Genomic DNA, 27858 nt, shown 5'->3' on the forward strand with positions numbered 1-27858 from the left:
AGGGATTAAAATCAGTGGCATGCTGGAGACTTCTAGTACAGGCTTGTGAATGTCAAGTGTTAAACTTTAAGGAATATTGTGAGCTGGTTGCTAAACACAGCCACTACCAAAACCCAACGTGTATAAATTCATAATTAAATAAATTCTGGCAAAAGCAAAGGAAATACTCAAAACATATCACTCCCTATTCTACTACATTTGACTCAACTATGCTCTATAGTTATTTAACTCTAACATAGTTATGTGATGGAAATACTATATAACCGTGTGCTACTGACACCTCTTCCCTACTGTCTGACCAGTGACATCACGTTGCAGTGGTATATGACAGGAGGACTTTAGCACAGAATAGCCAAATGCTACAAATCGAGGTTTGATTTATTGTTTTATTTATTGTCTATACTTAAGAAAGTGATGGAGTTTTAACTTAAAAGTAAGTCTTGTTTATAGCAATTAAAATGTGAAAGCATAAAATTTTGAAAGGATATTTTTTCATTATTTGAAAACTATCATCCAACTCAATAATCACTCACACTTTTAATGAATGAGTGAAATTCTAATATATGTCTTTATTCTTTCAACTTTACTCATTGATGTAAGCAAAAATATCAACCAAAATGTTGGAACTATACTCGTTCATTGCTTGCCAGCATAGTTTGGCTAAGGCTTAATAGTTCAACAGAAACCAACGGAAGCATTCTGTTAAAATCAATTGCCTGTTTGGAATTATGGTAATATTGTATTTTTAATTATTATTTGAAAAGTGCATGCTACACATTATATCACTGAAATTTAGAATAAACATAGGTACTTATATGTACACATCCTTTTTTTCCCCAAGAGATAGCTTTTTTCTCATCAATAATTATTAATTATTAATTTTTATTTTTATTTCAATAGTTTTGGGCGTACAGGTAGTTTTTGATTACCTGGATAAGTTATCTAGTGATGATTTCTGAGATTCTGGTACACCCATCACCTGAGCAGTGTGCAGTGTACTCATATATAGTCCTTTATCCCTCACCCTCCTTCCAACAATTCCCCCCAAGCCCCCAAAGTCTATTATATCATTCTTGCGCATTTGCATCCTTATAGCTTAGCTCCCACTTATAAGTGAGAACATACAATATTTGGTTTTCCATTTCTGGGTTACTTCACTGAGAAGAATGGCCTCCAGCTCCATCCAAGCTGCTGTAAAAGACATTATTCCTTTTTATGGCTGAGTAGTATTCCAAGATGTATACATACCACATTTTCTTTATCTACTCATTGGTTGATGGGCATTTGGGTTGGTTCCAAAAAGGGAACACTTTTATACTGCTGGTGGGAATATAAACTAGTATAACTAGTATGAAAAACAGCATGGAGATTCCTTAAAGAATTAAAAGCAGGACTACCAGGGAGTCAGCTTTTAAAAATTTACCAGCATACCACTGATTACAGAACCTTAAACATAAACTTTTAAAGTTCCACATGTAGCTACCTGCTCTAAGGTAGGCAAATGAATGTCATCAGAGTGGTCAGGGAATGCAGTAGGATGGATTCTATTAGCCTAAAAATATGATCACCACCCCTTCTCCACTGACTTCCTAGCCAATGAGCAAGTATAGCTGCACAGTGTGGCCCTTCTGTCTTTCTTTCAGTGTTTTTCCTTAAAAAAAAATCCCTGGTTTCTTTTCTTTTTCTTTTTCTTTTTTTGAAATTCCTTTGGTTAGGCTTACTCCCGTCGATTGAACATGGATTTATAGACATAAATCTCAAAAGAAAGGAGTCAGGATTCTGATGATTTTCTGCCTTAAGAGAATACTCTGCCTGATTGCTTGAGATGCTATACAGATATGGGAAGGGAGGAAATAGGGTGGATCCTTTCTATTTCTACGTAATAGCATCCAACCACTGAAATCTGGTGTATATTTTGGAGCAGAAATGACACCTGACCCCAAGTGCTTTGAGTGTTGAAGATCCAAGCCCTTGCCTAACCCCAAATGTCCTACTCAATAAATTTCAATTTTGAAATGATTCCTCATGTGTCATGAAAAGATCCACTTTTTTAAGAAAACTGGCTTAGACGTGGGCAATTTTTAAAGGTTGTGCATAATTAACATATCACCAAATAACTAATTTAAGTGAAATGTTTTCTATTGAATTTAGCATGGATCATAGAATTATTTAGGGAAAAATAGTCATTTCTTTGATAAAAAGTTAAATGCTATTTTTAGAAACCTCCAGAGGGTTGGTATGTTGGTAGACCAAACATCTGGATGGTTTGCTTTTGATGTTTGACAACAATGCATACAGTTTAACAGTTAAATATGACATGACTTTTAACATCTAGCAATTACTTTTCAAAGGCATAATCATTTCCAACCAAAGCAGAAATAAAACACTATTATTTATCTGTTCAATGGATAGGTTTTTCAAAGCATTTTTGCATCTTTTATCTAGTTTGATTCTTAGTGAAATCAATAAGAGACATATATGATGATAATCATTATTATTTAAAATTTATAGGGGCAGAATCTGTGGCCAAAGAGGTTGTTACACGATTTGTCTAAGGTTCTATAGAAAACTTACGGCAGCTCACGCCTGTAATCCCAGCACTTTGGGAGGCCGAGGCGGGTGGATCACGAGGTCAGGAGATCGAGACCATCCTGGCTAACACGGTGAAACCCCGTCTCTACTAAAAATACAAAAAATTAGCCGGGCGTGGTAGCGGGCGCCTGTAGTCCCAGCTACTCGGGAGGCTGAGGCAGGAGAAGGGCGTGAACCCGGGAGGCGGAGCTTGCAGTGAGCCGAGATCGCGCCACTGCACTCCAGCCTGGGCGACAGAGCGAGACTCCGTCTCAAAAAAAAAAAAAAAAAAAAAAAAAGAAAACTTACGGCAAACAGAGGCCAGGCACAGTGGCTTATGCCTGTAATGCCAGCACTTTGAGAGGCAGAGGCGGAAGGATTGCTTGAGCTCAGGAGTTCAAGACCAGCCTGGGCAACATAGGAAGACCCTGTCTCTATAAAAGATTAAAATATTGACTGTGTGTGATGGTGAGTACCTTTGGTCCCAGCTACTTGGGAGGCTGAGGTGGGAGGATCATTTGAGCCAGGAGTTTGAGGCTGCAGTGAACCTGGAACTACACTCCAGCCTGGACAACAGAAAGAGACACTGTTCCAAAGAAAAGAAAAAAAGAAAAAGAAAAAGAAAGAAAAGAAAAGAAGAGAAAAAGAAAAAGAAACCTATAGCACAAATTCAGAGTCCTAAAGCTAGGAATTCTACTACTTATCCTCCATTCTGATGGAATTATCTCTTGAGATGGATGAATGCCACATATTAAAGCATTCAGGAGCCGCTTTATTTGTTGATACATACAAGGTGTCATAAATCCTAAGAGGACTGAGGATGATGTTAAAAAATGAATGTGAACTTGAAGCATGAATGCCTGCAGATAGTGCTCAGTAATTTGCTTTCTAAAGACACTGATTGCTCCTTGACCAAATTGCCTCACACTAGGAGTTTACTGTTAAAGTAAAAAATATTTAGCCTTACAATTTATGTATAAAATTGAAATGTAATTAATTGGAAGAAAATTGAGTCCACACAAGGATAAACAAAATTTCCCATTTTTAGTGATTAAAAAGCACATATATTGAGTTTCTATAAACAAATAGATACACTATATACTGGAAGCTTATTGAACACATACTGTATACTTTAGTAATGTACCTGGTGTATTATTCAATAACAAGGATAGAAGATATCTAACGAATATTTTTTCTTCCAAACACTTTTTTAAACTTGTGTTTTAAGTTCAGGGGTACACGTGCAGGATGTGCAGGTTTGTTACATAGGGAAATGCGTGTCATGGGGGTTTGCTGTACAGATTATTTCATCACCCAGGTATTAAGCTCAGTACCCATTAGTTGTTTTTACTCATCCTCTCCCTCCTTCCACCCTCCACCCGCCATTTGGCCCCACTGTGTTGTTCCCCTTTATGTGTACATGTGTCTCATCATTTAGCTCCCACTTACAAGTGAGAACATGCCATATTTGGTTTTCTGTTCCTGCATTAGTTTGCTAAGGATAATGGCCTCTAGCTCTATCCACATCCCTGCAAAGGACATGATCTTTTTCTTTTTTATGGCTGCATAGTATTCCATGGTATATATGTACCAAGTTTCATTTATCCACTCTATCACTGATGAACATTTATGTTGGTTCCTTGTCTTTGCTGTTGTGAATAGTGCTGCAGTGAATGTACATATGCATGCATCTTTTTAATAGAATGATTTATACTCCCTTGGGTACATACTCAGTAATGGTATTGCTGGGTCAAATGGTATTTCTGGCTTTAGGTCTTTGAGGAATTGCCACGCTGCCTTCCACAATGGCTGAACTAATTTACACTCCCATCAACAATTTATAAGTGTTCCTTTTTCACCACAACCTTGACAGAATCTGTGATTTTTTTACTTTTTAATAGCAGTCATTCTGACTAGTGTGAGATGGTATTTCATTGCGGTTTTGATTTGCATTTCTCTAACGATCAGTGATGTTGAGCTTTTTTTCCTATGATTGTTGGCCACATCTATGTCTTCCTTTGAGAGGTGTCTGTTCATGTCTTTTGCCTACTTTTTAATGGGGTTATTGTTTTCTTGTAAATTTGCTTAAGTTCCTTATAGACGCTGGCTATTAGACCTTTGTCCAATGCATAGCTTGCAAAATTTTTCTCCTATTCTGTAGGTTGCCTAGTTACTCTGTTGATAGTTTCTTTTGCTCTGCAGAAGCACTTTAGTTTAATTAGATCCCATTTGTCTATGTTTGATTTGTTGCAATTGCTTTTGACATTTTTGTCATGAAATCTTTGCCTGTGCCTATATCCGGAATGATATTGCCTAGGTTGTCTTCTAGGGGTTTTATAGTTTGGGGTTTTACATTTAAGTCTTTAATCCATATTGAGTTAAATTTTGTATATGGCATAAGGAAGGGGTCCACTTTCAATGTTCTGCATATGGCTAGACAGTTATCCCAGTGCTGGTTATCCCAGCAACATTTATTGAATAGGGAAACCTTTCTCCATTGCCTGTTTTTGTCATGTTTGTCAAAGATTAGATAATTGTAGGTGTGTGGTCTCATTTCTGACTTCTCTATTCTGTTCCATTGCTCTATGTGTCTGTTCTTATACCAGTAGCATGATGTTGGGCAGCATGATGCCTCCAGCTTTGCATTAGAGAAATGCAAATCAAAACCACAACGAGATACCATTTCACACCAGTCAGAATGGCTACTATTAAAAAGTCAAAAAAATAACAGATCTTGGCATGGTTACTGAGAAAAAGGAACACTCATACCCTGCTGGTGGAAGTATAAATTAGCTCAGACATTGTGAAAGACAGTGTGGCAATTCACCAAAGACCTAAAATACCATTAGATCCCCCAAACTCATTACTGGGTATGTACCCGAAGGAGTATAAATCATTCTATTACAAAGATGCATGCATGTGTATGTTCACTGCAGCACTATTCACAATAGCAAAAAGATGGCACCAACATAAATGTTCATCAATGATAGAATGGATAAACAAAATGTGGTACATATACACCATGGAATACTATGCAGCCATAAAAAAGAACAAGATGCTGTCCTTTGCATGGATATGGACAGAGCTGGAAGCCATTATCCTTAGCAAACTAACACAGGAACAGAAAACCAAATACAGCATGTTCTCACTCATAAGTGGGAGTTAAATGATGAGACACATATACACTTAGAGGGGAACAACACACAGTGGGGCCAATTGGAGGGTGGAGGGTGGAAAGAGGGAGAGGATCAGTAAAAACAACTAATGGGTAGTGGGCTTAGTACCTGAGTGATGAAATAATCTGTACAACAAACCCCCATGATACAAGTTTACTTATGTAATAAGCTTGCACATCCTGCACATGTACCCCTAAACTTAAAATAAACGTTAAAAAAATAGAATATATTTACCATGGAATACTACTCAGCCATAAGAAAAAATGAAACGATGTTTTTGCAGCAACATGGCTGGAACCGGAGGACATTGTCTTAAGTGAAATAATTCAGAAGCAGAAAGCCAAATACCTCATTTTCTCACTTACAAGTGGGAGCTAAATAATGTGTACACATGGGCATAGAGTATGGAATGATAGACATTGGAGACTCAGAAGGGTGGGTGGGTGTGAGAGGGGTAGGTAATCAGAAATTACTTAATGGCTATAATGTACATTATTCTGGTGATGAATACAATAAGATCCGAGACTTCATCATTTAAAAAAAAAGGAAAGAAAGATGTTAGGTTTCTAACACAGTCCCAGCATTGTGTTGGGATTTAAGCACAGTGGATCCTAGCACATAGGAATCTCTGTAAGCTCTCATAGCATTAGCAATTGGCCAAGAGAAAAATAGATATGAAGTGCTCTAGGGGTCATGTCATAATTTTTTAAATGTGGTTATTATCTTGGTCTAAAAACAAATTGAAAAGGAAACATGTACCCTTAATAATTAGACTAGATGAAAAGACTAATCCAACCAAGCCTTAGACGTCACAGAAACCAAGGGATATGTCAGATACATGTGCATATGAGTTTGTGCACACGTATGTACACCCATGTGTGTGCTTCTTCAGAGTACTCCATTGGAACAAGGAAAGATCATGACACATCCAAAGAGAAGTCTGGGAAGCCAGCTGCCCTAGAATGTCAGTGAGTGAGGATGCTGGATAAGGTCAATGCAGAGTTCAATCACCCCTGGGGAGACCTAAGAAGAGCACAGAAGTTGGCACGGGGCTATGGGAAGGGAGGTGGCAGCACATGGGAGATTTCACTGATCAAACTGATTTGCTGTTGATGGTGACAAATGAAGATGCAATGGAGAACTGATGAAGAGTTTGCTGATTAAAGTGGCATTGCAAGGTAGAGGAGGGAACAAAATTAGAACCAAGAAAGGACCTTCATTAAGGAAGTAATGTAGCAGTATGCTTTTGGAAAAGGAAGAAATTAAAATGTGGCCATTTAAAAAGGAAGACAAATATTTTGAGCTTTTACAGAAGTCGAGTTTGAAAGAAACACACAAAACAAATGTTGGAGGTGATGGATACACCAATTACCCTGATTTGATCACTGCGTGTTGTATACATGGATCAAAATATCACATGGACCCCCAAAATATGTAAAGCTATGATATATCAATTAAAAAATACAAAAAAGTTTAAAAAGAAGGCCATTGTATGAAAGACATGGTTTAGAAGATAATTTTGCAGGGCCGAGATTCAGAAAGTCAATACCAAATGAGAAATATCTATGAACAAGAATGTTAGAGAGGACTTTACCTGCTGTGATACACTCAAATGGAGAACAGACGAAAAGTATGGAACTAATGCTATGTTTTACGGGAGGTATTCTAAGGTGAACATTTAGAATCTTGTGCCAGACGATATCCCTCAATTGGACTTTCTTCCTGGAGTTTTCTTTAGAATGAGGGTTTGAGAAAAAAGGAAAAGGGTGTCCAAAGGCCCAGCACCTCACCACTTAGCACATAGTACAATACCTTGCCCTCAGCTAGACACGAGAAAAATGAAAGAAAGAAAGAATGAATAAATGAACCAATGCATCATGAGAGAATGGGAGAAGAGGACTGCATACAACATCTTTCTAACTTTGTCCACCCCCAAACCCACCACCATCTAGTAACAACCCTAAATTGGCAGAATATTTCATTCTGAAATCACATTAACCTATATTGTAGTATCTCCATCTACAAAGGATAAGAGGCAAGAAGAGAGAAACCTGCAAAAAGAAGACAGAGCCCCCCTATCCATCACAGAGATTTTTTTGAAAAAATAAAAAACCCAACATGCTGTTATCTCGGGTATAATAATGGCCCCAGGATACAAGAAAACAGTGAGAAATCAGAGGAGAGGGAACATAACGAGGTTTTCATGGACATGTGGGAAGAAAATAAGAGGAAGAGTCAAGATTTGAAAATTCAGTACTGATGAATTAAATTAGAAGTAGGCATTTAGGAGAAAAATGCAAAACTTTTCAAATATTGTGAAGACAGTCCCTGACTGCCAGGTTGAGCGTGGTCTGACTTCACTCACTCTCCCTCTGGGGATGCATCACGCCAATTCCTGAGAGAGTTAGACTTCCTTCTTTCAACTGCATCTTCAATAACAAAAAAGAAAAGCAAAGCTAAATAAAGGGCTTTTTGAAAAAATAATTTTACTCTGTCCTTAATAAAAAAGAAATAAATACAGTGATAACATGCAACTTAAGTAGAGTCACTTTTCCAGGGTACAGCTCTGTGATATTAAGACAAACTCCAGGCCAATGGACTGGCAAGTCTTTATGTATCATGCCCGGTTCCCCTTCGGCTCCTCCATTTCCAGGTAGGGAATTGCATTTTATTACCGATTTCCTAATCTTTCCTCCTTAGTTCCTGATACCCTGCATCTTTAAAAATCCTGCTTGCGAACAGTCGGCAAGGCCCTTCCCTATAAGTTCCCAGGAAAGCCTCTGATCTCCACGGATGCCTTCCACCAGGAGCCCACTTAGCAGGTGACAGGGAAGGTGAACCCACTTCCTCAGCCCCACAGGTCTCTGTGCCCACAGAGCAGGGCTGGAGGAGAGGGCCTTCGGGACCAAGGACTTCTTGCCTTTCTTTGCCTTTGCATTTCCTCTGCATTTCTCGTGCATCAGAGGGGCTGTGACTGGTGTACTGTAGGTAGGCAGAGTAGGAGATCCCTGAATCCTGGTGTGTGGACCTGACTCAGACACAGGCCTATGTGGGCAAAACCCGGGACCTTTTACGCCCTCGTGTGGCCATAATGTTGACAGCAGCAAAGCCCAGGTCTCCATCTTCTGTTGAATCCTAGGTGATAACGTAACCCGCGGAGAATGGCTTTACTGCAGGCCTCCGGCTGTGCTGGTCGAGCCGTATGTGAGCACGGGACCGTGGCAGAGAGGAGAAACTCAGCTTCACAGACAGCTTCCACTGGACCTGTCCCTGAACCACAGTCTGCCCAAAGCCTCTACCCTCAGCCAATATGCATGCCCTTCAGGTCACCTTAACAAAAGCTGAGCTTCTTGGGCTGAAAACTGCATCCCTGGCCAAGACTCATTAATTCAGTTCAGCAGAACCAACTCCTCTCCTGTTACCTGTTGAATGAAGAAATAATCAATCTCTGTCTTCCACCCAAATATCTCGGTTCCACTTTTTATTTGAAACTGAATTTGAGACTAAGAGTTTGCAAGGATCCTCTACCTTATTTATGGCTGATTTGGCCAGTTTTCAGCCTAAGAAGAATCTTGGAAGGAGAAAACATGCAAGCTCTGGAAACGGCGTCTCTGGGGCACTGTTAACGTGCCTCGTGAACACACATGTTCACAAGCTGAGCGCCACCAAACCAGAGAGTGGCCAACAGCTTCCACAGAGACCCACAGAGCTGTCACCTGGAGTCTGTGCAGGGTATGGTTGACCACAGGTTTATTGTCTCTACTCAGGAGTGCCAAAGGAAAAGGCCAAATACTAAGGAGATTCTGGCTTATTGTCCATGGATATGAAAAGAAGGGGGAAAAGGGGATTAGAGGAATCAGGGGTCCAGGTTAAAGCTTTTGGGAGCAGATCACCAGCTCCAGACTGACATATCTCACAGTCTTTGAATGGAAACAGACCTCCTGCCCAGACTAGCAGGCCAGGCAGGTAACCTCAGCCCAGCTGGCCAGAAAGAAACCTGCTCAGGCCTGTCAGGTGGATTTCCAGGTAAGGGATTTTCAGCGAGTTTAGGGCTAAAGTCCCTGAGTTTCATTACTAGGGCAATAACTGGCAAGATGACAACATAATCTGTTCCTCTGAAGTATCATAATCAGTCCAACCACAGTGTCTCCTATCCTAGTGTTCATTCAACCTTCTCTATCCCCTTTTACTCAAAGAAAAAGCTATCTTCTCATTACCTTCTGATACGGTTTGGATATTTGTCCCACCCAAATCTCATGTTGAAATATAATCCCCAATGTTGGAGGTGTGGCCTGGTGGGAGGTGTTTGGGTTATGGAGGTCGATCCCTCATGGCTTGGTGAGGTCCGTGATAATGAGTGAGTTCTCCTGAGATCTGGCTAATAGTGTGGGGCACCTCCTCTTCCCTCTGTCTTGGTCCCTCTCTTGTTATATGAGATGCCTGTTCCTCCTTTACCTTCCATCGTGATTGTAAGCTTCCTGAGGCCTCCCCAGAAGCCAAGCAGATGCTAGCACCATGCTTCCTGTACAGCCTGAAGAACCATGAGCAAAATTATACCTCTTTTCTTTATGAATTACCCAGTCTCAGATATTTCTTTACAGCAACACAAAGAGTGGCCTAGCACACCTTCTACACAATCTCCCTCCCTTCTCCTTAACCTCAGCCTCAAGCCACAGATGCCGGATGGCTTGTTCCTTTGCTTTCTCCTTGATGGTTCTACTTGCAACCGCAGGCTTGCCTCATTTCCCGTATTTAGATAAATCTCTTGGATCATGACTACCTACCTACTGTCATTTTTGAGGATTAGAATTCTAGGTACAAGTTCTTTGTCTTATAAACATTTTTCAAATATTCCAGATATGTCACATATATGTATGTAGATAGAGCATTTCCTCCCAGGCTAGGGCTTGCCTTTTCATCTTCTTAACGTCATCTTTTCAAGGTTAAAAATGTTCAATTTTGTTGAAATCCAATTTATCTTTTCTTTTTATGCTGTGTATTTGCTCAGTACTAACACGTCTTTTTTCCCTCTTGGTTGATAATAATTTCTTTTATGTTTTCTTTCATAACTTACATTCTTTTAGGTTTTATATTCGGTTATATGGTATATTTCAAGTTACATTTCATATATGGTGTCAGGTAAGGTCCAATGTTCATTTATTCCATATATATGGTGAGTTGGTCTAGCACCATTTACTGGAAAATAATGTATCCTGTTTTTATTGCATTGCCTTGCTACATTTGTAAAATAAAAAAGTCAGTAAGAATATATGTGAGAACCAATTCTTGGCCTCTCTATTCTGTTCTATTGATTTGTATATTGATCCTGTAACCTTGCTAAACTAATTTATTCTAGTAGCTTTTATGTAGGTTCTGAATTTTGACATTGCGTTTTCTTAATATACCTTGTCTACAGGATTGTAAATCCAGGGCTCTCCATTGACTTGTCACATTATTTAGACACTGATGACTATTTCTAACCACATTGTGCAGCCAGCTCAGTTATCAACAACCCAGATTAGATTTGACCTACACGTGTGTCCTGTTCTGCATTCTGAAGCTCTCCCCTAATCCTGCCATGTGATGGCCTTCTGGTCCCATACTCAATAGCTTCCTCCCTGCACCAGGTTATTGACCTGAATGTCATTCTCTCTTCTTCATCCTCCAAGTCAGAGGCATCATTTATATTTGCTTAGACAACAGTTTTAGCACAGAAATTCAATTTAGCAAATGAATCTTTCAGCTTTTACCCTGGAGGGGGCTATCTCTATGTGGTGGTGCAGGGGGAATCTCATGTCCTTTGGTAACTGAGTGTTTAAAAGATTAATACTTTTTAACTTTAATATTATTTATTTATTCATTTGATTATTTAGGGTACTATTCCTTCCCCTGTGGGTTAAAGAGAGATACAGAAGAAATAATCAATTTGAAGCAGATGGACTTGTATCTGGGAATTTTACAGCTCAGCTACTCTGAGGACATCTTTTTGACACAGTAGATATAGACCTCATACTACAAAAGAATATTCACCAAAACAGATGTAATAACCTTAGCTAAAATGGAAGGCCCTGGGTTGAGTGCAGAGACATGAAAAACTCAATACTAAATTACTTTTTTAAAGGAAAGAAAAATCCAGACAGTAATCAATAGTAAAGTCCTCTCTAAGCATGTGAGCACAGGAAGATAAAAACTTTGGCTGAGGTCGGGTGCGGTGGCTCATGCCTGTAATCTCAGCACTTCGGGAGGCTGAAGGGGGCAGACCACGAGGTCAGAAGTTCAAGATCAGTCTGGCCAACATGGTGAAACCCTGTTTCTACTAAAAATACAAAAATTAGCTGGGTGTGGTCGTGGGTGCCTGTAATCCTAGCTACTCAGGAGGCTAAGGCAGATGAATCACTGGAACCTAGAAGGCAGAGGTTGCAGTGAGCTGAGATCACAGCACTGCACTCCAGCTTGGGCAACAGTTGAGCAAGACTCCATCTCAAAAAAAAAAAAAAAAAATTGGTTAAATGCTGGGAAATGAACTTTTTCATGGCCTGCTAGGCAACTATCACCAGCTAGAGATTGCTGGTGGTTGTGTTTTCTCTGCGTTTTTTGAGTTTCTCCTATGGCCCTAGACCAGGACAATAGGCACCTATTATAGGCTCTGATTACAAAGAGCAGAAAGAATTCTTTATTTCTCTGCTAATTACTCTAAAAATGCAAGTTGAAAGAAAGAGTACCACCTCCTGTATCCATCAGCAAATAGCACCGTGCCTACCACCATCCTTTACCATTCAGGCCCTGCTGCCTCAAAATTCTCCATTGTTGTCATGAGTCATTGACCAGCATGGGCAATGGCACCTTCCAGAGTCAGCCTCTGTGCAAAGAAAGCAGAACTAGGTAGAGAGACACCTGGAAAAATGGAAAGCATTGGCAGGGATGTGTGACTCACTGAGTACCTTCCAAATAGCATGTGGTTGGTTACCATATTTCAAGTGCTTTCACATTTTAACATATATGAAGTTGGGATACTGCTTGTAGTATATACGTATGTATATTTTTTGCACGTATACATATACACATAGAAACATACACACTGCATAAGGTAGTGTTCCCCTTTTTCCCCTCAAAAAGTATGATGAAATATATGGTGTCTATTCCATGTCTTCCAGCATGATATCTGTGAATGGAGGAAATGCACTCATTACGATAGCCGTTGTAATATGTTAATAATACTAACCAAATGAGTCTGTAGTCTGTATTTTTAGGTGTTGGTGGCTTGCCTTTTTGCATTAGGAAATCTTGCAGCTTGCTTCTCTTTTATTAGGCAATTGTGACACCTGCTGTCAGAAACAAAGAACTTACCCTCTTCTCAAAAGCAGGCCTTTTCTATGGAAAAGAAAGAAACATGGCTAGGACATGAAAACTTCTGGGTGAAGATGAGCAAATAAGTTATTTTTTTTCTGACTGTTTAAAGTGCAGTATTAAGCAGGTAGCATTTTTCATTGAAACATTCTAAACAGCCCCAAACCTGTGTCTCTACCTCCACATCCCTGGCTTTTTCCCTGAGGATGTGGTGGTGAGCCATTTAGAGACCAATAGTTGGACTAATATTTGCAGGCATCTACCCAACCTTTGGGCAGGTAGGTAGCACTTTTTTCTAGTTTCTAGCTACCTACATACGTTTGCCTCATATCTCCTTTTTGGAGATATGACTTTATTAAGGTATAATTTATATACATATAAAATAAAATGCACTTACTTTTAACAAATGTAACAGTTTCTGCAATCATAATATAAAATATTTCCATTACTCATTCTTTTATGCCCCTTCCTTGTCAGCCTCAACTTCACCCTGGGTCCCAGGCAATCACTGATCTGCTAACACTATAAATTAAGTTTGTCGTTTCTGGTGTCAGGCAAAGGGGATCATCCAGAATGCATGTTTTGTGCCCAGCATCTTTCACTCAGCGTAACGTTTAACAGGTTCATTTATTGTTCCAGTTACTATTGCTGCATAACTACTCACCTCAAACTCAGTGGCAGGGAACAATCATTTTAGCATGCTCATTGATCCCGTAGGTCAGACTTTCATCAGACCACAATAGTGACAGCTCTGTGATATATAGGGCCTCAGCTGGGAATATAGGCAGACTAAGGGTGAATAAATGCTTGGGTGCCAGTGTAATGGGGGAGCTCTCACTCATGTGCCTAAGGATTGATGCTAATTACTGATAGAGACCTCAAAGGCATGTATGGACTGGAACACTTGTACGTCGTCTTCTCACAGCTTCACGGTCTCAGAATAGTGAGAATCATTGCATGGTAGGTCAGGATTCCAGGCAGAAGCCGTTTGGCCTTTTCTGACCTAGTCATGGAGGTTACGTAGCGTCACTTTGGTTGCGTTATGTTGCTTTTAAGTACATTATCATGGTCAGTGTAGATTTAAGGGAAGACCCAAACAATTTGACAAAGGATCTGTGGATATATATTAAAACTGCCACATTATTTAATTGCACTGGAATCATTTTTTAAAAATCATTTTTAATGATTTTTAAAGAAATCATCTTTTAACTGTTCATGGGTAGTTAGGGAGTTTCCAGTTTTTGGCTATTATGAATATAACTGTAATGAACATTTGTGTACAAGTCTTTGTGTGGGCATATATTTTCATTTCTCAGAGTAAATACCAAGAGTAAAATTTCTAGGCCATATGGCAATATATATTTAACTTTATAAGAAACTGACAAAATGTTTTCAAGAATGATGTCACTTTACATCCCCGACAGCCATATGTGAGAATTCAAGTTGCTTTACATTTTCAACAACAGTTAGTATTGTCAGTTTTTTCAAATTTTAGTCGTTCAACTGTATATATAATGTTATCTCATCGTAATTTTAACTTTCATTGCCTTGATGACTTAATGTCATTGAGCGCAGTTTTGAATGCTTATTGGCACAAATGTGTTGCAATTATTTGCTTGTCTTTAATGAGTTATTTGTCCTATTATTGAATGATTGCAGTTCTTTACATATTCCTGATACAAGTTCTTTGTTAGATAGACACACTACACAAATATTCCCAGGCTACTGTTTTTTCCTGTTCATTTTCTTAATGTTGTCTTTCCAAGAAGTTTTTGATGAAGTCTAAATAATTTTTTTCTTTTGTGTCTTATTTTCTCTGTACTAAGAAATCTTTGCATCTGTTTGGTTGCTAAGATTTTCTCCTATATTTTCTTCCAGAATTGTATTGTTTTAGCTCTTACATTAGATTTATGATGCATTTCCAGTTAATTTTTATGCATGATGTTAGATATGGTTAAATGTTCATCTTTTCCGTACCTATGTCCAGTAATTCTAGCACCATTAATTGAAAAAAGTATCCTTCCCTCATCGAATTACTTTCGTACATTTGCAAAAATAATTAGCGAGTGTAGACATGAGAGTCCATTTCTGCCCGCCTTATTCTGTTCCATGGATCTCTATGTCAATGTTTTGGATGCTTCGGCCTTGCTGAACTAATTTATTAGTTCAAATAGCTTTTTTAAGACTCTTTAGGATTTTCTACATACAATATCATGTTGTCTGCAAATAAAGAGATTTTCACTAAAGGTGTACTAATGAGTATACCTTTTATTCTTTTTCTTATTGTATCACAATATTAGGTACTCTAGAAAAATATTAAGTAGAATTGTTTAGAATGAATATCCTTGTCTTGTATTTGATCTTATGGGGGAAACATTCACTTATTCACGATAAAGCAAGCTTTCTCAATCTCATACGGAGGAGGTAGACATATGGAGTTAGATAATTCTTCATTGTGCAAGGGGCTCTCTTGTGTACTATAGAATATTTTGCAGCACTTCAGGCTTCTACTCACTAAATACAAGTGGAACATCATCCCCCACCCTAACTGTGACAAGCAAACCTGTCTCCAAACATTGTCAAAAGTTCCCTAGGGGCAAAAATCACTCCCAGTTGAGCAACATTGCTATGAAGTGTGATTTTAACTGTAGGTTTTATGGGGATGCACCTAATTAGGTTGAGAAATTTCTCCTCCATTTCTAGTTTGCTGAGAACTGTTATCACCAGTGGGTTTAGAGCTTTATCAAAAGATTCTATTGTTTTAGTAAGTCATATGATTTTGAAGCGGCATTGCTGTCTGGGATAAATACCCAAAATTCATCCTCTCACACCAGGGAAATCGAGGATGTGGATGCACAAGAAGTGAGTTTAAGAGCAGAGGTTTGGTAGACGAAAGAAAGAGAAGAGAATAGCTCTCTCTCTCACAGAGAAAAAGGGGTTCTTGAGTGGGTCTTCTGGTTCTATGGTGAAATGCATGGGGTTTTATAGATGGGCTTGAGGAGGGAGTGTCTGATTTACATAGAGCCGAAAAGATTGGTCGGGCCAGGTGTGCCATTCACATAGCACGAAGAAGCTGACCATCCTACCCTAATCTTTTATTATGAAGATGGGGTCTCTACCTGTCCATTACCATGTTGCCTTTTTTTTTTTTTTCGCAGAGTCTCCTCCTTTGGCCCAGGCTGGAGTATGGTGGTGTGATCTTGGTTCACTGCAACCTCAGCCTCCCAGGTTGAATTGATTCTCCTGCCTCAGCCTCCCTAGTAGCTGGGATTACAGGCGCTTGCCACCACACCCAGCCAATTTTTGTATTTTTAGTAGAGACAGGGTTTCACCACGTAGGCCAGGCTGGTCTTGAACTCCTGACCTCAGATGATCTGCCTGCCTGGGCCTCCCAGAGTACTGGGATTATAGGCGTGAGCCACCGCACCCAGCCTGCCTGTCTTTTTACTGTACACATGGCAACAAAGAAAACTGAAGAGGGAACCTCCATTTTGAACAGGCCTGCCCCCAGGTAGCCTTTTCCTATTGGCACAGTTGCCGGCATTCACCTATACAAGCTTCTAGCTTGCTTCTTTATGTCTACAGCTCAATTTTACAGGCTGCTGTTTGTTAGAAAAGACATTATTTGGAGGAGAAGACGCGGTTTGGTTTTTGGCCTCAGCAATAACACCACACATCTACAACCATCTGATCTTTGAAAAACCTGACAAAAACAAGTAATGGGGAAAGGATTCCCTATTTTATAAATGGTGTTGGGAAAACTGGCTAGCCATGTGCAGAAAGCTGAAAAAGGATCCCTTTCTTACACCTTATACAAAAATTAACTAAAGATTGATTAAAGACTTAAACATAAGACCTAAAACCATAAAAATCCTAGAAGAAAACCTAGGCAATACCATTCAGGACATAGGCATGGGCAAAGACTTCATGACTAAAACACCAAAAGCAATGGTAACAGAAGCCAACATTGACAAATGGGATCTAATTAAACTAAAGAACTTCTGCATAGCAGAAGAAACTATCATCAGAGTGAACAGGCAACCTACAGAATGGGAGAACATTTTTGCAATCTATCCATCTGACAAAGGGCTAATATCCAGAATCTACAAAGAACTTAAACACATTTACAAGAAAATAACAACGCCACCAAAAAGTGGGCGAAGGATGTGAACAGACACTTCTCAAAAGAAGACATTTATGCAGCCAACAAACATATGAAAAAAGGCTAATCATCACTGGTCATTAGAGAAATGCAAATCAAAACCACAATGAGATACTATCTCATGCCAGTTAGAATGGTGATCATTAAAAAGTCAGGAAACAACAGATGCTGGATAGGATGCGCAGAAATAGGAAAGCTTTTACACTGTTGGTGGGAGTGTAAATTAGTTCAACCATTGTGGAAGACAGTGTGGCGATTCCTCAAGGATCTAGAACTAGAAATACCATTTGACCCAGCAGTCTCATTACTAGTTATATACCCAAAGGATTATAAATCATTCTACTATAAAGACACATGCACACATATGTTTACTTCAGCACTGTTCACAATAGAAAAGACTTGGAACCAACCCAAATGCCTATGAATGACAGACTGGATAAAAAAATGTGGCACATACACCCCATGGAATACTATGCAGCCATCAAACAGAATGAGTTTATGTTCTTTACAGGGACATGCATGAAACTAGAAACTATCATTCTCAGCATCATGCACCAGGGCCTGTGGCGGGGTGTGGGCCTGGGGGAGGGATAGTATTAGGAGAAATACCTAATGTAGGTGACAGGTTGATGGGTGTAGCAAACCAGCATGGCACGTGTATACCTATGAAACAAACCTGCAAGTTCTGCACATGTACCCCAGAACTTAAAAGTATAATAAAAAAGATATTATTTGAGGGTTGCTTTTTATTAAAAGGAAAACCAAGAACTCTTGCCCTTCCTATCTGCCTAAATAATTTATTTCTAGCTTCTGTATCAGTTTCTCTTTCATAATGATGAAATGTAGGGGTTTATTTTTGAATGTTATTCCAAACTTGTATTTCTAGGATAAACTCCACCTGATCTTGTTATATTATTCATTCATATATTGCTATATTTCATTTATTTATATTTTTAACTATTTTCTTGCTCTCTTCATAAGAGATAAGCCAACCATTTTTAAAAAATGTTTTTGTATGGTTTTGGTAATAGGCTAATTCTGATCTCAAAATGTAATTGTGAATATTTTCTTTCATGCTCAAAATTTTAGAAGAGTTCCTGTAGAATTCTTAAGATGCTGGCATGAATTTCACCAAGGAAGTTACCTGGGTCTTGAGTTTGCATTGTGGGAAGGTTTAAAACTACAAATTCCATTTTTCTAGTGGCTATATCTATTCAGATTTTCTATATCTTGATTAATTTGTTTTAACAACTTGAATCTCTTAAGGACTTTCCCCATTTCATGTAGATTTTAAATATTTGTTAGCATAAAGTGGTGCTGATCATAATCTCAAACACTTACCCAACGGTGTTGATATTCAATCACCAGTATTGTTTCTACCAAATTTGCGGTCTGTACATGAGGGTATGAGAAAATGCATTTCACAAAACAACATAGAAGCATGGCAGAGAAGGTAGGAAAGTTCAATAGGAAATGCTGACATCAATGCACATCAATTCATAGAAAAATTTCAGAAAGAACACAGCCACATAGAAAATGAATGTGAATGTATTTTCCAAAAACTATGCCCTAAGAGAGAGAAAAAAAAAGCAGGTATTCACCATTATGCAAGACTTCAAAATACAGTTAATAATCATAAAAGTCAGTCAGTTCTTAGGAACTACTTATGTTCCTACCATAATCTGTGTCTGTAGTATACTTTTTCACATGTCCAATTTTTCTATTTAATTTTCCCCCTCTGTTTTAAATGGTCAGTGTTATTTTTTACAATTTGCTATGCTATGTATTTCATTATTACACCATTTCCAACACTAAAGGTGTAAATTGTGTAAAGACTTTTAGAAAGTTTTTATATCTAAAATCTAATCCATAGAAACAGAAAAACATTTTCTCCATATTCCACAGAAATATAAAAGTAAGATCATAAAACCTATATTAACAAGAAAAATGGGTTAAAGTAGCACCAGGTAAAGTTCTTAAAATTCTCTTTTCTAGTAAATCCCATAGGTCAACTAGTTTTCTAGTTAATTAATTCTCCCTGCAGGGTAAAACACATTCACATGTAGGCCTGCGCATGTACACATGTAGAAAACAAATGAAAAAAAAATCCATTTTTTTACTAAAAAAAGTGACTATTGTTTTATGTTTCTGTTTTACTTTCATCTAGGAAATTAAAATAAGCTTCACAGAATTAGAGAATCAAAATAGTTTGTTGTAAATTAGGAGGAAACATTCATTTGATTGACCTAAAATGTTCTCTCAGTAATTTTAGTCTTCAGATAAAGTACTTTTTCTCAGAGCATGCGGTTGAAGTCAGATTTCATTATTAGAAAAAGAGCATTTTAGAGCTACAAAAGAACTCCAATGTCTAACAACCTTAATGGATTTAGAGCTAATTTTAGAAAAAGGTATATTTAGGACACATATTGATTCCTAGTACTGATTAAGTTCGTGTTTCTTCAGAAGTACATATTGCCAGTTACCACTCTATTTTCCTATTACCTAAATGAGACCTTCTAACTGCTCTGAATCATAAGTCTTGGCAAGAAATAGATACTTGGCATTTTTTTTAAAAAAAGTTATTTACTTTTAATAGAGTTAGTGTGATATCCTGAAAACCAATTGGATTTTTAGGACATAGACTCAGGAATCCTTGTTCTGCCACTTACTATCTGTGTGAATTTTAAAAGGAGAATTAGTTTACTTATCTATAAAATTACCACCCCATCCTCCATTTTAAAGATGAGCACATAGGATAGGCAAGCCCTGGATAAAGCATGGTTATGTTTTGCCATCTTTGGAAGGTTTAATAGAGATTGCTTAGCAGTGTGTGTGAGACACAGTAAGCATTCAGCAAATGGAAGGTAATATTAGTAGCTATCAATAATAGAAATGTTTTTTCTCTTTGTTCAATCTCAGATGTAATGTCACAGCTCTGCTGATTTTCTACTGCACCATTATCTCCCTGACCTAAACCGGTAAGCCAGGACACATGAGCACCTTTCTTTAAGTCCACTTTTTGGGGCCTACCTTCTTCTGTGTCACAGGTACTGACACAGTCCTTTACACATGTTCAACAAAGATTTCAACAAAGAGGGGTGCCCCAATGTCTAGGTAAAGAATTCCCAGAAGCTTTATTATGAGGTTGGATATTAAAGAGACAAACTTGGCTTTTTCTAAAACAAAATATAGCATTAAGTTACACAGTAGGTCAAACAAATTATCTTTGTTTCTTGCTTTTTCTTTTCTTGCTCTTCTATTTACGTGTGTATATGTGTTCGCACATGCACGTATCTGCATGTACATGTGCAGTGCTCTGTTACTTTTACTATTTGAGAAGCCTTCTATACATCTTTGTTCTTCTAATTTCCATTTCAGTTCTTCTTAAGAGCTCTTGTCAGCAAAATGTAATGCAGTAAACCTCTGGGGACAACAGCTACTTCAAGCCAGAAGTATATCCTTAAGAAAACGATTCCTCCTTCTCTCCACCTGCCTTCTTGTAATATAATAGTGAGTTATAACTGCAGTTGTATAATTAGTAGAAAATCTATTTTAGAAGGAATATGATTTATTTATGCTCCATGTTTATTTCCTTGGAGTTTAATCTACTTAGCATTACTTTTTTTGGTGGGCCAAAACCTGGCCCAGAATCTGGTCACCCTAAATAAATACTATTGAATATTTTTATCTTGAGTGGTTCAAAAATCTCCCCAAATTTAAAATGCTTACAAAAATTGGAAAATAACACTAACATAAAAAAATATCGCTTAAGCCAGAGGTTGATATACATTTTCTGTAAAGGCCAGATAGTATGTACATATTTTAGATCTCACAGGCCATACGGTTTCTCTTGCAACAACGTTGCTATTGCATCATGAAAACAGCCACAGACAAGTAGACCTGGCTATGTTCCAATAAAACTTTATTTATAAAACTTGTTGTGTTCCATATATTGCAGTATACTTTCCCCTTAAGAAATACAATGGCTGTCATTTTATTTCTTAATTTTGGAGAAAATCATGCAGCAGTCTTCCAAATTACTGAGAAAATCTTCCAAAATGCCTTGAAAATCATCACATTTAATATCCTATATTAAATACAGTTTGAGTACCCTTTCTCCAGCAAAAGAAAACTCCAGGAATAAAATCTCTGAGCCTGAAGGATAAAAATAAAATATATCAGTGTGAGAAAAAAACTAAATTAAGATCAAATCTGGCCCAATAAAAACCATTTGCTTCTTTCCCCATTTCAATCCATTATTCCAGATATCCTTATAATTCAAAAAAAAAAAAAAACAGGTTGAACAATTTTATGTGTGTATTTAAAATCTTTAGCAGCTATTGCCATCAGGATAAATTATCTTTTTACCCTAGCAAACTGACCTCTTCATGATCCATCTCCACCATCCCTGAGTAGCCTCATCTCATGCACTGCCTTTCCTCTTCCCCAAACCCATTAACCGATTCCATTGCTAAACACATCTCCATTGAGCACCCAGTTTTAGGAATGTGTCAGAGTTTATATGTGCATTGGCTTCATCTATATTGTTTTCAAGCATTTTCGTTTCAATTCATAACAATACTGTACTAAAGAGTACTTGTGGGCAAATTTCATCTTCCCATTAACATCTAACATTTTTTTTAATTATTTTATTTTATTTTTTTGAGACGGAGTCTCACTCTGTCGCCAGGCTGAAGTGCAGTGGCGCGATTTTGGCTCACTGCAACCTCCACCTTTCGGGTTCAAGTAATTCTTCTGCCTCAGCCTCCCGAGTAGCTGGGACTACAGGCATGCACCATCACGCCCAGCTAATTTTTGTATTTTTAGTAGAGACAGGGTTTCACCATGCTGGCCAGGATGGTCTCACTCTCTTGATCTTGTGATTCGCCTGCCTTGGACTCCCAAAATGCTGAGATTACAGGCGTGAGCCACCGCATCTGTTTTGTTTTGGTTTTTTTTGTTTGTTTGTTTGTTTTTTGTTTGTTTTTGTTTTTTTTTAATCTTCTTAGAAGAGTATTCAATTGCTACAAGCATGTATTACTTAGGCGAAGCAACAGAGAAAGTCCAGCAAGGAATATGGTGGAAGCCAAGGTTGGAGGGCCTTAAACAATAATAACAAACAAAATAGATCAAAAGAAACAAAAGAGAACAAAGAAAACAAAAGCCTACCTCCTGACTTCATAGGGAGAGAGTGAGAATAGCTTTTGCGTGAATTCTCCTTAACAATTAGGGATAAAGGAGCATGGTTTTTTAAGGAAGAAACTTTGATGAAAGAAAATTCAAAAATTCTTAGATTTCTATCTGAGGACAACCATTGGCATGAGCAGGCAGCAGGACCACCAACAAGGCACAGAACAAGGCAGAGGCTCCAAATATGCCCTTGACCTTTGCATCATTTGCGGTTAGAATTTGAAAATGGAAGAGACTGGTTTCCTTAATTTCAAAACTTGTGCAGGTGGTGGTTACCTTGAGAAGCAAAAACGTTTTTCTAAAGACTGTCATTGATAAAGGGTTTCTCTGTGATGCACAGAAGTGAGAGTTAGAATAGTGGAAACCCAGTAAATTAACTGTCTAAGAGACTTGGGCTAGGACAAAGCTCCCCCATTTGCTGGTTTTCCTAGAGCGGGTGAATTTTTCTCTTGAACCTCAGTTTTCTCATTAGTAAAATGGCTAAAACAATAACTAACATATATTGTTAAAATGACTGAGACTGACAGAGTGAATGCTCAGGATATCAGCTGTATTTCATCATTAGCTAGAGGGGTTAAATTCAAACCTGCCTCAAGTGCACGCTTTCTGAACAAAGGAGGGCATTCTGGGTGCCAGAATACACTCCTTTACTTTCTCTTGCCAGGGGACAGTCTTAGCAGGAGGGAGCTTCTGGCACAAATTTGAGGGCCACACTCAGCCTCTGACCCATGATTAATGGAGACCTGCCGGTACAGGCACTCAGAGATCAAGCTGTGCCCAAAGGAACAACTGTGGGTGAAAGCGATCTTACAGAGTTTGAATGAGCAGACTGTAGAGATGCTATCACATTCATTTTCTCTTTTCAAGACAACAAAACAAAACAGAACAAAACAATTATGGATATTCAGGTTGTTACAACTATCACTATGGCCTTGGCTCTGGTATTCGATGGCTCATGAATAGCTCTTGATTCCAGATAACTCTGGAGCTTTTCAGCAGCCTTGGGCTAACTGTAGAGACCCAGAACAGTATATATTTTTAGGAAAATAGAGGTTGCAGTGGTAATGGTTTTTCAGTCACATCAAATCTATATTTATAATCTATTCTATAAACTGAGTGTGGCAATAAAGTTATGATAAATCAATTAACTTCTTAAAGTACTAGTCACTGAGTCCCAACAAGGTGCACGGTCTGGTGTTTTCAGACCCTGCAGAAGACACATGAATGTTAGCCATGGTTTCTGTCTTCAAAGAGCCTACACAAATTGTAGAAAATAATATGAGAATGTGACCTATGATTCCTGGCATTGAAAATGTTCAGAAGCAGGAATTGGCAGATGACTTGCAAATTAAGATTTATCACTTTATTAAGGTCTAAACAAACAAACTGAATACTTCACACCTCACTACAACTAGTCCACAATAACGAGGAAAGAAAAGATCAAAGACTCACTCAAAGACCCTCACACACCAACCGGGAGACTGTAGAGCAGAGAGAGGCAGAGTATTAGAAGACAGGGAGGGGTAACAGAGGTTTCCTGGAGAATGTGACATTACATGTGTGGGTTTGGGGAAAGTGATGGGCATGGGGCAGGGAGCCCCTCATGCCGCAGGATGATTTATCATATTGTCAAATTGGAGGAGAAAGGTGACATGGAATCAAAAATATGATTAAGCTGCAAAAGGCTTTACAGGTGCTCTCAGAGTTCTGTTCAGTCAACCTTAAAAACTGTCTTTCAGCAAAATCTGTAGGAAGATGAAAGCAAAGACAGCTGCATGGGAGAATTCACACAGGCATGCCAATAAAAGCAGCAGGAACACCAAGAACTGAGCAGGCCAACCAACCAAGTGATCGTTGGCCAAAAGTAACATCTCTACTCTTTCTCAGTTATTGATTTTAAAATATTTTCCAAACAGTGACTGGGCATGATAACCTATGCCTCCTAATACTTGAGCATTCATGAGAGTAGGAAATTCTCTTCAGAAAGCCAGAAGAATCTGGAGTCTTGGTTATTTATTAATAACACTCAGTTCTTGGAAAGAAAATGTAAGCTACTGTAAGAAATGCAAGAAAATGTAATATAAGGACAAAATACTTAAAATGGTCAATTCACACTAAAAATATTTATTGAGAGGCTACTATATGTGAGGGACTATTCTAGACCTTAAGGGTGTAGCACTGAACAACAGATGAAATTCTATGTTGCATGGTAGTACAGAGGGATAGATGAAGAAATACACAAATGAAGTCTTCATTGAGCAGGTGCTAAGAACTGCTATGATAAGACACCAAGTGGGGAGGGGGATGCATGTTTAGATGCATGTATGTTGGGGGAGTGAAATCTAAAATAGAGTGGCAAGTGCTGATATTTTCTGAAAAGTGGGAAGGTCTTACTGCAAAGCTGACATTTAAAGAAAGGACTAAAAGAGGTGAGGGATAGAGCCAGGAGGAAGGAGCCCTGGGTTGACAACATGCTGGCATTTTGCAGCAAGAACACAGCATGTTACATACAGCAAGAAGGGCAGAGAAGGTGAGCAGGGGATGGGTAAGGGACAAGGCCCATGAACAACAAGACCCCAGAGCAAGTGGGGACTTGGAGATCATTGCAAGGAATTTAGCTTCTACTCACCTACTCACAGTGGAGTGGGAAGCTATTGGAGGATTTTCAACAAAGAATGATATAGTATTGTGTCCATTTTAAAAGGAATTACGGGAGAGAAGCAAGGACAAAAGCGATGACACTGCCAATAAAGACGGTGTTGAAGAAATCCCAGTGAGAGATGATTATGGATTAGCTGAGTGGTGGCAGTGCAGATGAGAAATGGTTAGATTCAGAGTGTATTCTGGAGGATGAGACAGCAGGATTTCCTGACAGATTACGTATGAGGTGTGAGAGGAAGCAAGGTGTCAGTGGTGCCTTCAGCATCTTTTAGCTTTATTGACAGCATTGCCATTTACCTGAGGTGAGAAAGACATATGGAGAAAGAACTTGGGGGATGAAGATCACGACATTGGTTTTTGTATATATTAAAGTTGAAATGCCTACTAGAGACCAAAATGAAGATGATAAATAGATAAATAAAGTCAAGGAAATATTTCTGGGTTCTATTAATTTGACAACCATACAGCTATAGTTTGAAAGACATGCAATTTATTGAGATTCTCCAAAAGAATAAGTGTAGACAGAAAGGAGAATAAGCAAAAGGAGTGAGCTTTGGGGCTCTTCCCATGTTTAGGGCTCTTCCCATGTTTAAGTCTCTGGAGCATGGGGAGAAAGTGAGCAGCTAACGAGAAAGAAAACCTGAGCTGAAAGTCACATAAAGAAAGTATGTCCAAACAGCGGATGATCAATAACAAATCAAACATGAATTTGAGGTCAAATGAAGTCAGAACTGCTGAGAACAGACCATTGAATGTAAAATCTGGGGGTTCTTGGCGACCTTGATGAGTAGTTTCAGCAGAGCAATGAGGGCAAAAACCTGTGGGGTGGCCTAAAAAGCGAATGATGAGAAGAACTAGTGACAATGATTATAGATAACTCTTGGAGGGGATTTTATTATAAAGAGATCAGAAAACTGTAGGTAGCTGGATGGAGATGTGAGATCAAGAGAGTTACTGTAAGTTTTTAAAGATGAAGGAAATTGCAACTTGTTTATATGCTCGTGGAAATGCTCCAGGACAGAGATGGAAAAGGATGCAAGAGGGGGTGAGTTGCGGCTGTCAATTGAGAAAAATGATGAGACAAGTCTCCATCATTTCAGGAGGTTTATTTGCCAAAGTTAAGGGCACACACCCATGACACAGCCTCAGGAGGTCCTGCAGACATGTACCCAAGGTGGTTGGGGCACAGTTGGTTTTACACATTTTAGGGAGACGTGAGACATCAACAAATATATGTAAGAAGTACATTGGTTCCATCCAGAAAGGCGGGGACAACTCGAAGCAGGGAGGGGACTTCCAGCTCACAGGTAGGTAAGAGAAAAATGTTTGCATTCTTTGCGTTTCTGATAAGCCTTTCCAAAGGAGGCAATCAGAATATGCATCTGTCTCAATGAGCAGAGGGATGACTTTGAATAGAATGGAAGGCAGGTTTGTCCTGAGCCGTTCCCAGTTTGACTTTTCCCTTAGCTTCATATTTTGGGGCCCCAAGATTTTCCTTTCATATCACCATGATGTCCTTTTATAGGGAAGAAGAGTGAGAGTCTAGTGCAGAAGTGGATGTATCAGCCTTTGATAGAAGCATGGCCCATTCATTCTCAGTAACTGTAAGACAGAGGATCTGAGCACAGACAGGTGGGTGGATGTGGTAGCGGGGGTTGGTAGAAATGATTTTCTGATTGTCTATTTTTTTCAGTAAATTAGAAGCAAAGTCATTAGCTATTAGAGATGAAGGAAGAGCCATTGGAGGATTGAGGAGTGAGGCAAAGCTGTGACTCAGTTTTGGAAGAAGATGAAACTTATGAATAGAAGCATGAATGTCATCACCTTGGGCCTAGTTTATTCAACAGGGAAAAAAAATCTAATTATACTGACTTTTATACCCTGTCACCACTTGGCTTTAAGCCTGTGTTATTTAAACCATTTTGACCTTACTGAACTTAGTGAAATTCTTAAAGCTGTTATGAAACAGTCAGATTGAAAGTAAGAAAAACATCAACCCTTTCACAAAATTGAGACTTATGCATGTGTTATGCACTATTCATTAATTATCTTGTTTAATGTACACAGTGATCCTGTATAGAATGCTAGGATTGGTGTGTACATTAAACAAGATCATTAATGGAAATACCAAGGAGTTTGTTCAATGTCACTAGCTAAATAATATGATTACCATAATTAAGAGGTGAAATTGTTATACACTCTGTTTACCCTGGGCCTGCCACTCCCTAGGAATAACCTTGACCCCTTGGGCAGCAGACTGAGTTAAATTTTTTGACTCTTGTTGCATTTATTATTTGACATTTACTATATATAAACTGATAAATTTGTGGTTGGAAATGGAAAATAAGATAGTGATAAAATGACCCCAATTTTTTATTATTATGATAAGTTAAAATCTATACTTACAATGAAGAAGGTCTAAGAGAAGAAAAAGATCAGTAAAGAGATGGAAACATTGGAACAATATAGTGATAGAAACATAGCATTTTGTTGTTAAAACAATCTAGGGGATCAAACATAACTATTCCAATTTATAAATAAGGTGCAGGGGCCCCCAGAAATAAGTGACTTGCTGAAGTTCACTGAATTAGAGAAGAATACAGGGCTTCTGATTTAGAATTTGGTATTCTTTTCAGAATACTTAAGCATAATTACCGAGCTGAAAAGAGCTGCTGAATCTATGAAGAAAATTACAAATTCTCCTGGAATAATGTGTCTTTGGAGTACTTTATGAGGATATTTATTGTAAAG

At 38.5% G+C, this 27858-nt stretch overlaps 1 long non-coding RNA gene across 1 annotated transcript in view; it reads right to left on the minus strand.

The window, feature by feature from the left end:
- The window catches only part of LOC134731058 (uncharacterized), a 772118-nt gene that overhangs the window by 257723 nt on the left and 486537 nt on the right, over positions 1 to 27858 (minus strand). The gene's annotated exons all lie outside the window — the stretch shown is intronic.

Source organism: Pan paniscus, chromosome 7 (assembly GCF_029289425.2).
Source record: "Pan paniscus chromosome 7, NHGRI_mPanPan1-v2.0_pri, whole genome shotgun sequence".
In the NCBI taxonomy this organism is placed as follows: Eukaryota; Metazoa; Chordata; class Mammalia; order Primates; family Hominidae; genus Pan; species Pan paniscus.